The following is a 12,120-nucleotide window of genomic DNA, read 5'->3' as shown; positions in this document are numbered from 1 at the left end:
AAGGGGGAAGAAGGGAGGGAAGAAGGAGGGAAGGGGGAAGAAGGGAGGGGAGGAGGGAGAGGAGAAGGAGGGAGGAGGGAGGGGAGGAGGGAAAGGAAGAGGGAGGGGAGGAAGGAAAGGAAAAGGAGGGAGGGGAGGAGGGAGGAAAGGAAGGGAGACAGTTTACTTTAGTTCACATTCTACAGTCCATCCTTGTGGAGAAAGCACAGCGAGTAGGAGCCTGAGGCAGAAGCAGAGATGAAAGCTGAGGCTAAGCTCACTTTCTCCTCAGGAGGCAGAGACAAAGTTTATCAGAGAGAACCCCAGCTTTAAGTTTGGAATGGGTAAATCTGGGGTGCACACTGGAGCCTGTTTCAGCTGCTGCTACATTATAACAAGCAACTCTTCATGTAATGGCTTAAAGTCTTGCATTTGAGAGTCTGGATCTGGAAAGGATTCAGCTGGGTTGGGTTATCTCTGTATCATCTGCCTGGGAATGGGATGTGTGCTCCCCATGTCTGGTAACATGTTTCTTCTGTATGTGTGTGCACATGTATCTGTTCATGTTTGTGTGTGTATATGTGTGTATGTGTATATATATGTATATGTGTGTGTATGTGTGTGTATGTGTGTATATGTGTGTATATGTGTGTATGTAGTCCAGAGGTCGACATTAAGTATTTTGCCCCATCACTTTCTACTTTATTTTTGGAGACAGAGTCTCTCACTAAAGCCAGAGCTCACAGAATTCTACTTGATTGTCTGCCAGTGAGCCCCAGGGATCCTCTTGTCTCTGCATCCCAGCATAAAGATCACAGATATACACTACTAATCCATATTTATCATCTGGGCCCTTGTATTTGTATAGTAAGCACTTTCCCAACTGAGCCATGCCCCTGGCTCAACTTGTTCTTTTTGTATGTGGTGTCCTCAAGCTTCAGGGTCGCCCAGTGAGTGGTAATACAATAGTCATTCTTAACTTAGCTTCCAGAAGTCAAGAGTGGAAAGCTGCCAGGCCAGGGCACAAGGCACAGCATTGCCTTGTGTTAGCTATTCTGTGCAACAAAGCAAGCAGAAGACCTGGCCATCCTTATTGCAGGTGAACCTGTGGCTTTCAACACATTATTGGGACTATTTGTGGAAAGTGGAGTTGCTTATAAATTTCTTGTGGTGTCCTGGGAGAAAGGAAGTCCCTGAAAGTTACTTCAGAGTAACTGTTGAGACAGTTGAAGGGCAGGGAGGGCAGAATTCTTGCCAGAATTCCTTGCATAAGATGTCAGGCCATGGTGGAGCCTGTGAGCTCTTCCTCTCAGGGAATTTCATATGTTTTCAGCCATAGTTGTTCATCCTCTGGTCAAGCATCCAAGGAGTGTTTGGAGAACTTCCCGAGGAACACAGGAGCTGAGAAAGGAACAAAGCAATGACCGTAAATGTATCCTTATACCATACCCAGTCTCGGTCATGGTTTGGTTGTTCACATGCCAGTCTTCATATCTGTAGGAAGAGACCATGAGACTTGACTGTCCTGTGTATCATCCTCCTACATATAAAAATTGATAACAAAATATTCTATTAAACCCTTGTGTGAGGTCTGATGCTCATCCAGCACCACAGACCCCCACCAGCAGCAACACACCTCGGTAGCATCACTACCTGGGCGGAGCAATAACTATGTGGGCGGAGCAATGAATATTTGGGCGGAGCAATGAGTACCTGGGCAGAGCAATGACTTCCCTTTTTAGGTTTTCTTAATGAGTTCATGGACTCCCATTTTTCTATCCAGACGTGTAAAAACACGACTCTTCCCTTCTGATGATAAGGCCACAGGGTTTGATCTTACAAGTCCCAAATCCAGTTGTCTTTCTTTCTCAGTCACCACGTGACCTACCAAACACCTACACTGTCCACTACAATGTGGGCAATAGAACAGTCGTTTAAGTTGATGGAAAGGGGATCATTGTTAGGAAGCCAGAGCTATAAGGTAGAAGCAAGGAAGGGAAGAAACGAGGGATGCCTTCAACTGGGGACTGATCAGGTACACTGACACAGAAAACAGAATGTATTACTCTAATTCAGGGGATGCGAAAATCAGGTGTGGATGGTAACTGGTGGTCTTTGCTGCACAGCTCCACTGTGTCTGCTGCTGTTTAGACAGCTACTGTGTCTCATGAATACTCAAGAGGAGCTTTAAATGGGGAAATGTCTCACTGTGCCGCATCACTTCAGGTGACAATGGTCTCATGGCTGGTGTCTTTGCTCTAAGTTGGGGTGTTTGATAGGTGGCACTGTTGAACCAGGTTTTTATAGGACCTAAGAATCATTATGAGTCTTCTGTTTTCCTGTCGTAGTAGGAGAATAATGCACCAAAAGGACCAAAATTTGGGCTCTAAATCTATTTTTGTTAACATGAGGAGAATAAGAAATCACAGTTATAGGAGCCAGGGAGGTGGTCACTTGCTCATACGTCTGAGGACCAGAGTTCAGATCCTCAATACCTACACAAAAAACAAGCAGGCAGGGATGACTTACAGGAGCATGGGGGACTTAGAGGTAGCTGTGCCACCAAGATGCCCAACCCAGCATGGGTGACACTCATGACAGCCGCATTCCTGATGCTCCCTGCTCATGTTTATTACTTGCGTAACTGTGGGCAGGGGCTTTGGGAGCCTCATCAGGTTTAGCTCCTAGCACTTGGGAGAGTCTTTGCATCCAAAGCCTCAAGAGCTCACCTCCCACTCCCAGCTGGCAATGCTGCCACACAACTGCCTACCCCATCGTTGCTAGCATCTGATGTACACCCAGGCAGCACATGGTGTGTCTGGTAGAATGCAGGTGTGGTTAAGCGATGGCTCTGAATAGTCATGCAGAGACTGAAGGTCATAGGGACACCTCTCAAGAGCATAAGGCAATTCTTTTAGGGCCAGATTAACTTGTGAGGGAGCTGCTTGTTACATCCAAAAGAGGCTAGCCTCTCTCTAGTCTCTTGTTTCTTGTCATCCCTGTTCCTCTACACTCACCAAGCCCTGCTCATCCGTAAACTTGTGCAAACTAACTGTTTGGTGCTATACGCCATATTGTCAAAAAGCCAGAAGACCCCACCATAGCCAAACAGCTCACCTTCTCCATAACCTGGTCTTCCAGTCTCCAAAACTCGAAGCTAAATAAACCCATTTTCTTTTCAATATGTGCATCCTTATATACTTTGTTCGTCAACAAGAATGGACTAAGAACGATGTCATTAGGGGACTTAAAAAAGGATCAAGCTGCAAATCCTTGCAACCACTTGGATGGATCTTAACATAATTGTGTTGATTGAAGGGAGTTAGACAAAACCCATGAAACTTTCAATTCATTTTTATACTCTCAGGGGAGTCAAGATGAATAGATCTTCTCCATGGCATTGGCAGTGGAGGCAGGCAGATATGTTCACTGTAATATTTATGCACTTAACTGTATGTAAACTCTTCTTTAAAAATAACAGTGGCAAATAGTGACCCTAGCTAATGGGACGTCAGTGATATGTGCAGGGGCAGACTATGCCAATATATTTTGTTTTTGTTTTTGTTTTTGATTTATTTTAGTCTACATTGATCAATGCAGAAAGAGACAGATAAATGTGCTCCTTGTGAGAAAATGAATATAGTAAAGCATTCAGTCTAGGATCCAGATAGGTAGACATTGAGCAAAACCCAAATTTTATGTTTGAAGTTTTTAAAATAAACTATTAGGATGGTCTGGAAAGATGGCCACCAAGCCTGGAGACCTGAGTTGGACCCCTGGGTATATCTGGTAGCAGGAAAGAACTGTTTCTTCCAGGTTGTCCTCTGGTCTCCACACATGTGCACAACAAGTTAATACAATAGAATCATTTTGGAAGTAAAATATTAGGAAAAATCATATGGAGACTTTGGTGCCCCTCAGAACTTCTAGACATGATTGGAAGGGAATGGGTCATGTACGACCCTGTGCAGGTGAGCTCACCCATGCAACAAGGGGCAGGCTGAAACCAGAGGTTGGTGGCAGCATGTCTTCCCCAGTCACGTGAGGACCTTATCTTTTTAATACAGGGTTTCCCGCTGACTCTAGAGCTTGTTTCTTAACTGCTGGCTGGCCAGTGGGGTTTACTCAGCCATACTTTTTGTTTTTACATAGGGGCTGGGGATCAGAACTGAGGTCCTTAGGCTAAGACAGGAAGCACTTTGCTTTCCCGAGCATCTCCCAGGCAACAAAGATGCATTGTATGTGTGTGTTCAGGGATCCTTATGGCTTTTGTTTCTGCACAGTCCCTGTTGTTAGCCTGCCCTTGTCCCTACTGGGATGCCGACTTTCTTGCATCTCAGTTTGTAATTGGCTGTTGGTATGTGGAGAGGGGTTATCGTTTGTTTGCTGATCAATCATTTGGTAATCAATTGAATCAACAGGTAAAGTGATTGGTCAGAAAGTACCTTGGATTTTGGGGTATAAAATTCTGTCTTTAAATGATGACTGTTATTTCCTATTCTCTTCCAACATTTGACTTCTTTTGGTCTGGTTCTTATGTAGTTGACACTAAGTACAAATCCTGGTTGTCAGCTAAGGCTCAGGATGGTGATGGCTGTGGCACAAAACTTAAGCTTTCTCTCTCTTCCGCCCTCCTCCCTCCCTCTCCCTCTCCCTCTCCCTCTCCCTCTCCCCCCCTCTCCCTCTCTTTTTCTTTTTCCACTTCTGTAAGTTTAGGCACCTTATTTAAGGTCTGGGCGCATCCTTTTCCGTGTCTGTGAAATGAGAGCCCAAGCAGTATTTACAGGCTTGGAAGCCTTCATGTTTAAATAGATGCTATCTGGAATGCTCTAGCACAGGAGAAAGTCCAGTCTCTGAGGAAACAACACATTCCCCACTCCTGTGAAAACATGAAAGAATTTATAATCAAAAGTGTATGTGTGTGTGTGTGTGTGTGTGTGTGTGTGTGTGTGTGTCCCCTTCCTTGGGTACCATCCATGTTTTGTTTTGTTGTGACAGGACTCTCACTGACTTGGACTTACCAAGTAAGCAAGCTGGCTGACTAGTGAGCCTCACCAATCTTTATCTGCACGATACTGGGACTGTCCGCACTAATTGAACTTCCTCTCCAGGCCAAAAGGATTTGGATAGTGGCAGTTTTGGGGCAAAATAAACTTGATGGGACCAAAAAGGTGGACAAAACTATGCCTTGTTCCCAAAGTCCTTACCCACAGCTGTGAGGGTGAGGGGCAAGGCAAGGTGGAAAGAAACTAAGCCTTTCTGCATGGTGCTAACAAGATGGTTCACCATCGGCTGGCTACACATCCAAATGTCCTATTTCCCTTCCCCCTAGATATTAGTGAAAAAAAGTTAAAGTATCAGTCATGAGAACTAAAATGAAGAACTGGCTTAATTGGGTTTTGTTTTGTTTTGTTTTGTTTTGTTTTTTTTAAGGTCACTCTGTGGTCTCCCTAGAGAGGAACCGCTGACTGATCTGAAGTCTGCCATGAATCCCGATGAGGAAGGTGGGCCTTAGCATCCAGGTGTGCTAGAAGGCTCGTTGGGCTGCAGGGAAGTCGGAGTTTCAGGGTCATGGCTGCGGGGAGGCTGGCGGCCAGGACAGCAGTTAGACCGGGTCATATCATAGCTCCTGCCGGACACACATGGATGTGGGCCACCTATAATTAGGAGCAGCAGATGCTGTGGTCCAGGCTGTGCCCGCCGCAGGCAGCGTTGCTGCTTGCCTCCGTCCGAGGGTATTTTAGGCTGGGGGAGTTTTGATTTTATTTTTGTATGAGATTCACCTTGGATGGAAACCCCAGAGCTGATTGATGGCCTAGGCCAGGCTGCCTTTTTTATCCCTCCACCTAAAGACAGGCCAAGGCTGTGGCTTCAGTCAACGGCCACAGCTTGCCAGCTGAGATGGCTGCGGATCCCACAGACAGGGCCTGATTTCCGGCAGATGTCCCAGATACCAGGCAGGAGAGCCACCACAGAAATGGTTGCGTAAAAAGAAGGTCTGCTCAGTGTGACCTGCCAGCCACAGGCCGGCTGGGCCCTTGCTTCTTTCCCAGTTGGAAGCTTTAGGCATAGCTGAGGTCCCTCCTTTCCCAGAGCATCCCTCTGTCCCAGATGCTGGCTCTGTCCTGTCCAATGAGGCTTCTTCTCTGAGTGAGTCCTGTCACTTGGGGCTTCTACAGGATCTGTCCCCTGACATGAAGGGCCCGTCCTGCCTCCAGTGCGAAGTTCAGTTTGAAGGGCAGGAATGGATAGCTGATGTCAGTGTCTTTAGCCACCAAATGCATCACCAACTGGCCTACCATGCATCCCACAGTCTCATGGAGCAGGGATGAGGGTCATATAGGTTCCAAGAAGCTGGTATTTAGTAAGGGACTGAGCAAGTTTCAAAACTCAGAGACCTCAGCTCTCAGGAGCTCTGTCTGAGGGCCAGGCCAGACATCTGTGATATGCTAAGTCAGCTTTCTGAGAAGAGAAGCAGAGGGTGTCCTGTGTTTCAGAGGGGGAAAAAAAAAACCAGAAGAACAAGGAGAATATCCCCATAAAGGTGTGTATATATGCACACACACACACACACACACACACACACACACACACACACAGAGTTGTGTCTACATATGTAAGTGTCCTAGTGCACTGTGAGGGTCAGAAGGCAACCTCGATGTCAGTCTTCTTTGCCTTTTTGAGGCCGTCTCTTGTCTTCCCTCGTGTGTCCCAGGTTAACGGACCTTTGTGTTTCTGAGGACTCTCTCGTCTACCTCCCAGCTCACAGTAAGAGCCCCTGGAACTCAGATACACCCTACTATGCCCAGTGGTTAGGTGGATCCTCACATTTGCATGCCATGGGCTTTACGGACTGAGGCATCTGCCCAGTTCTCCCGTTAATATTTAATGTCTAGAGCTGGGAGGCAGGGTGAAATGTGGGCTGTGCCACGCTCTGGGTGTCTGTGAGATCCACAGACGGCGGATGGAAGGGTTCCTCAGCAGTAGCCTCAGTGTGAGGCAGAAGGGCTCAGCCTTGCTGTGGGACGTTGGCTGCATCTGCAAGGAGATCAGTGGTGAGCTGCGGCATGAGGCTCACTCTGCCGATGCTGTCCATGGATACTTCCTGCCTCGGGTTCCTTAGCCACAGGTTCTCAGAGAACCCTCAGACCCCAGTTTAGGAACATCAGCTTCATTGATCAATGAAGTCCAATACTAGGGACAAAGTGGTTCTGAAACCCAGCTTTAAAAAAAAAAAAAAAACATGTAAAGCACAATTATCTGAGGAAAATATTCTTCTAGCTAAAAAAACAAAAAAAAAAACAAAAAAACAAAAAACAAAAAACAAAAAAAGAAAACAAACAAACAAAAAAAAGCAAAACCCCCCAAAACATGTGCTGCCTCTATTCAACACAAAATGAGAACGCTCCTGCAGCTTTCTTTCCCATTATGACTCACTTTCTGGTCCTCTTTTTAAATTTCCATTTGAAGATGCAAAGCCATCCCTCCTCTAGAGGTAGAAGTGAGCTTTGCTTCCTGATGGTCTCTGGGGTCCATAGGTCAAAACTGCGAGGAATGCACTAGAGCATGGGTCCGTCCGTGTGCCCACAAATCAAACCTCAGCAGAGCTGAGGATGGGGAAGGATCAGGTCACGAGAGCCATCAACTAGAAATGGGCTTTTAGCATAAGAGTGAGCTGGGTGTGGTGGGAGTGGGGTGCTGAGGAAAGCCCTTACTGTCCTTAGATGATCTGGAGAGGAGAAGATGTTGTCTGAACGCAGACCTGACCCTGGTTCAGAGTGCATGGTCTTCTCACCTGCTGTGGGTCAGCCCATCAGCCTGAGATGCTCTGGGTGAAGAGGTATGATGGTGTGTGTGCACTATGTAAGTGAGTAGGCATGCATGTTTGATGGGAGGTGCTCTGAGATCCCCAGTCCAGCTGCCTGGAACACTCCATAAGCTTAAGCTATGCACCCAAGTTCCAGGCAGCAAGCTCTGTTCCCACAAAGGAATCTTCGAAATTCTAGAAAAGAGGAGAGAGCATTCCCGACCCCCATACTGACTCAGTCTCTTGTCAGTTTCATTCTGGGGTGTCTTGTCCTTCTGTCGGTGACTGGGTGAGCAGTGCGTGTGTGTGTGTATGTGTGCGTGTGTGTGTGTGCACCTGTGAGGGTGTGTGTGAGTGAGTGCATACTTCACACCTGTGCTTTCCTATGCTCTTACATACTTGTCCAGTGTCGCACTGTCTTTGTAAGAAGTGTCACCCTACTGCCTTACATCATGCTGAAGAGCCAAGACCATTGCTGAAGGTGGTGTCAAGGACTCCACTGCTCTTTACACTTAAAAAAATAAAACCCAAACAGCAACAAAAACCTTTATTTTTTTTTGACCAAACCAAATAAAACAAAATCCTTTTCTTTGTTCAAGCTAGGCACCAATAGCTTAGAAAGATAGGCATACCTTCAAAGTATTTTTCTTTGGCAGGAAACTTGGTTTCCGTAGAATCTAAACATTAAAGGTAAAAAACAAAGCAAGCAAACGAAAATGTAGTTCCTTGCCATTGTAATACCAAAGAGAGTGGAGCATAAGCCAGGAAATCCAGTCAAATGTCAAGCCCTTTCTCCATTGACATTTCTGTATTGTTTCCATTTAGTCAAATCTAATTTATTTGCTAAAATTCCTCTTCCTTCTGGTATGTGTGATTGTTTTCGAACTGCGTGACATCGACAGTCATCAAATCCTGGAAGTGTACCAACAATTTTAATTTCCTTATTATTCTTCACTACAATGTGAATTATTTCTTTTAGGGGGGCAGGTAGGGTTGGAGGCGATAGCCTCTTTATGTAGACCAGGCTGGCCGTGAACTCAGACATCCGCCTGCTTTTGCCTCCTAGTGCTAGAACTAAAGGTATCCGCCACCATGCCCAGAAAAGAAGTGAATTCTTAATCCTATACATTTGTTTACTGTGGCCATGCTGGAAATCTCTAGCTGTATTTTTTTTTTTTTTTTTTTTTGAGCAAAGTGCATTTCCTAGTTTAGAGTATTTCCTGGGCAGTGGTGGCGCACGCCTTTAATTCTAGCACTTGGGAGGCAGAGGCAGGCAGATTTCTGAGTTTGAGGCCAGCGTGGAGGCCAGCGTGGTCTACAGAGTGAGTTCCAGGACAGCCATGGCTACACAGAGAAACCCTGTCTCGAAAAACAAAACAAAACAAAAACCAAACAAACAAAATAAGAAGTCCTGTCAGTGTGTTCTCAGTGCTAGGTGTCTGTGGGCCCATTGGCTCCACTCTCCTGGTTAGGACAGACTTCCCACCTTGTCTTGCTCTAAGGGCTTTGGCGCAGTAAGGGTTCCCAGCAAGAGCTCTAACACACTTCATTCAGCTAGCTCTGCACACACCCACAGTCAGAACCCATCTGCTCTCTCCTGGCAAGCAGTGAAGAGGAGGGGGCGGGTGGGAATCCCCGCAGAAAGTGCTTGGAGCAGAGGGTCTTTGCATCTTGGTGCCCTCCTGCTGATTTGATTTGTTTTAAGGAGATACAATGTTGGTTTGATTTGTTTCAAGGAAATACAATGTTTGCTCCTTCACAGAGTTGCAAATCCCTGTAAGGACTTTAGGATGATGTAGACTTGAGAAAGGTGCCCACGCCTGTCCACTGTAAAGAGCCAGCGCTCTGGCAGTGTTTCCTTGGGTTTTCTAGATGGTCACAGTTTAAGCAGGGCTAGAACAACTTCCACCTCCCCCATTCTGTCTGCTCAGGCGAAAGAAAAAGAGAAAGAACCTATTGCTACCTGTTGCCTCATTCAAAACTCACAGTGAAGCTGCGAACTTAGGGGATAGAAGGCTTGCTCTGGTGTAGGAAGCTTCGTGCTGCATGAGTCCAGCTGTGGTGGACACTCCTACGACCATCCTCAGCTACAAAAAGCAAGTTCCTGGTCAGCTGGGGTACATGTCCCCAGATAATCATAAGTGTGTCTCAGTGTCTCAGTATGTGAGAATATTTTGTATCAAATGAAGGATTTAAACTGAAGGGCTATATCTAAATCCTATGCTTGGCATTAAAGCTCTATGGATTGGCTCATCACCTTTATTGACACTTGATTGTATTTTTGAACAACAGGTTTCTTTTTGGAAACAAGGTCTCAGTGGCTCCTCTACCTTCCTAATGCTGTAACCCTTTAATACAGTTTCTCATGTTGTGGTGACCCCAACCATAAAATTATATTCATTGCTAAGTCATAACTTTAATTTTGCCATTATGAATTATAATGTAAATATCTGTATTTTTCTGATGGCTTTAGGTGACCCCTGTGAGAAGGTCTTTCAACCCCAATGTTGAATCAGGACCCACAGGTTGAGAACCACTGCTCTATGTAGTCTTGGCTGTCCTGGCGCTTACTACATAAACTAGGCTGGCCTTGAACTCACAGAGATCCGTCTGCCTCTGCCTCTGCCTTCCAAGTGCTAGGATTAAAGGCATGTGTCACCATACCTGGCTTTATTAACATTTTTGAACATTGTACATTTCTAATTAGTATTGTGCATTTGTTATGTTGGTTTTTTTTAAAAAAAAACCTTTTGTGTATCTGTGCATGCATATGTGCATGCATATTCACATATGTTTGCGCATGTGCACATGGAGGCCTGAGTTTGGCACTGGGTATCTCTCCTCTATTGCTCTCCATATTATTTTTTGAGACAAAGTCTCTCACTAAGCTTGGAGCTTATAAATTTGACTAGACTGCCTGGTAAGCAAGCTCTGGGATCCCTGTTGCCACTTCTTAAGATTTCAGCTGTCCACCTTATTTCTATCTTTTTATGTGGTTGATGAGGATCGAATCAGGTCCCCGTCCATACTTGTACAAGCAGTTTGTTAATGGAACTCGAGTGCAGCCCCTGTTTTTGAGGCAGGCCTTCACTCTGGAATTCAGGCTGGCTTTCACTCACAGCAACCCTGTTGCCTCTGTCTAAGCGATAGGGTCTGCGAGCATAAGCCACTGGCCCTGACTTGGGGACAGAATGTTTAAGTTATAAAGTCAGCTTGTGGCAGTGTTTGTGGAGCTCCTAAGCTGGAGGAAAGCAAGCAAGACAGGGGCAGCTGAGGGGAGAAAGGAGAGAACCAATGTCTCTTGTGATTTGCTGGTTGGTTCCAATTCCTTTCAGCCAATTGTGCTTGACCCAGGCAGCTGAGGTCAGAAAACTGGTGGCCCTCTATGTGACCACTCGGTGTTAAACAGCTGCAGATGAGAGACCAAGACTCGTCTGACTCAATGGTGATGAAAGGGGCATAGGTGGGGCAGCCCCTGGATCCTCACTCCTGCAGATTCAAACTGTGGAAGTCTTTTAACACCAAGACTGCCCCGTTCCTGTAGCTGACCTGTCTCGCTGGAGGAGCCGTTAGATAGATGTGCCTTGGGTTTTCCATCTCTGCTTTAGCGGTGCCTCAGCATCTTGCCTGTCCTAGGAAGACAGCTTGCCTGTTGGGTGTCGTCAACAGATCCAGAGTTAGCCACTTCCCTTATTATTGCAACAAAATACTCGACAAATCCACTTAAGCAGTGGTCTCAGAGTTCAAGGGTACAGCCCATCATGACAGGGAAGATCATGGTGGCAGGAACTGGAGGTGGTCGTTCATGCTGCATCCACAGGCGGGAATCAGGGAGAGTTAGATGCAAGTTCCCAGCTCCCTTTCTCCTTTTTATTTAGTCTCGGACCCCAGCTCATGGGAGGGTGCCATCCACATTTATGGTAGGACGCCCCCCCCAACTCAGTTAGGGCAATCTAGAAGAACGTCCTTCCATAGGAGGGGTGCTACTGCCTAGGATGTGATTCTAGATTCTGTAAAGTTCTTAATCAATATTAACCATCTTAAGACTAGGATCTGAAGACCTGGCCTGTATCATGCTCAACTAGAGAAGACGTGTTCCAGTCCTGAGTAAAGTGAGGAATGATGGTGTCCCCATCCACTCAGGAGGACCAGATTCCCTGTAGTGCCTGCCTGCCATGGTCCTAAGGATTGCCCACTGTAGTGCCTGCCTGCCATGGTCCTAAGGATCGCCCACTGTAGGGCCTGCCTGCTATGGTCCTAAGGATCGCCCACTGTAGTGCCTGCCTGCCATGGTCCTAAGGATCGCCCACTGTAGGGCCTGCCTGCCTGCCATG

The sequence above is a fragment of the Mastomys coucha genome, unplaced genomic scaffold (genome assembly GCF_008632895.1).
Source record: "Mastomys coucha isolate ucsf_1 unplaced genomic scaffold, UCSF_Mcou_1 pScaffold7, whole genome shotgun sequence".
Lineage (NCBI taxonomy): Eukaryota > Metazoa > Chordata > Mammalia > Rodentia > Muridae > Mastomys > Mastomys coucha.
Note: the sequence above shows the minus strand (reverse complement) of the source record.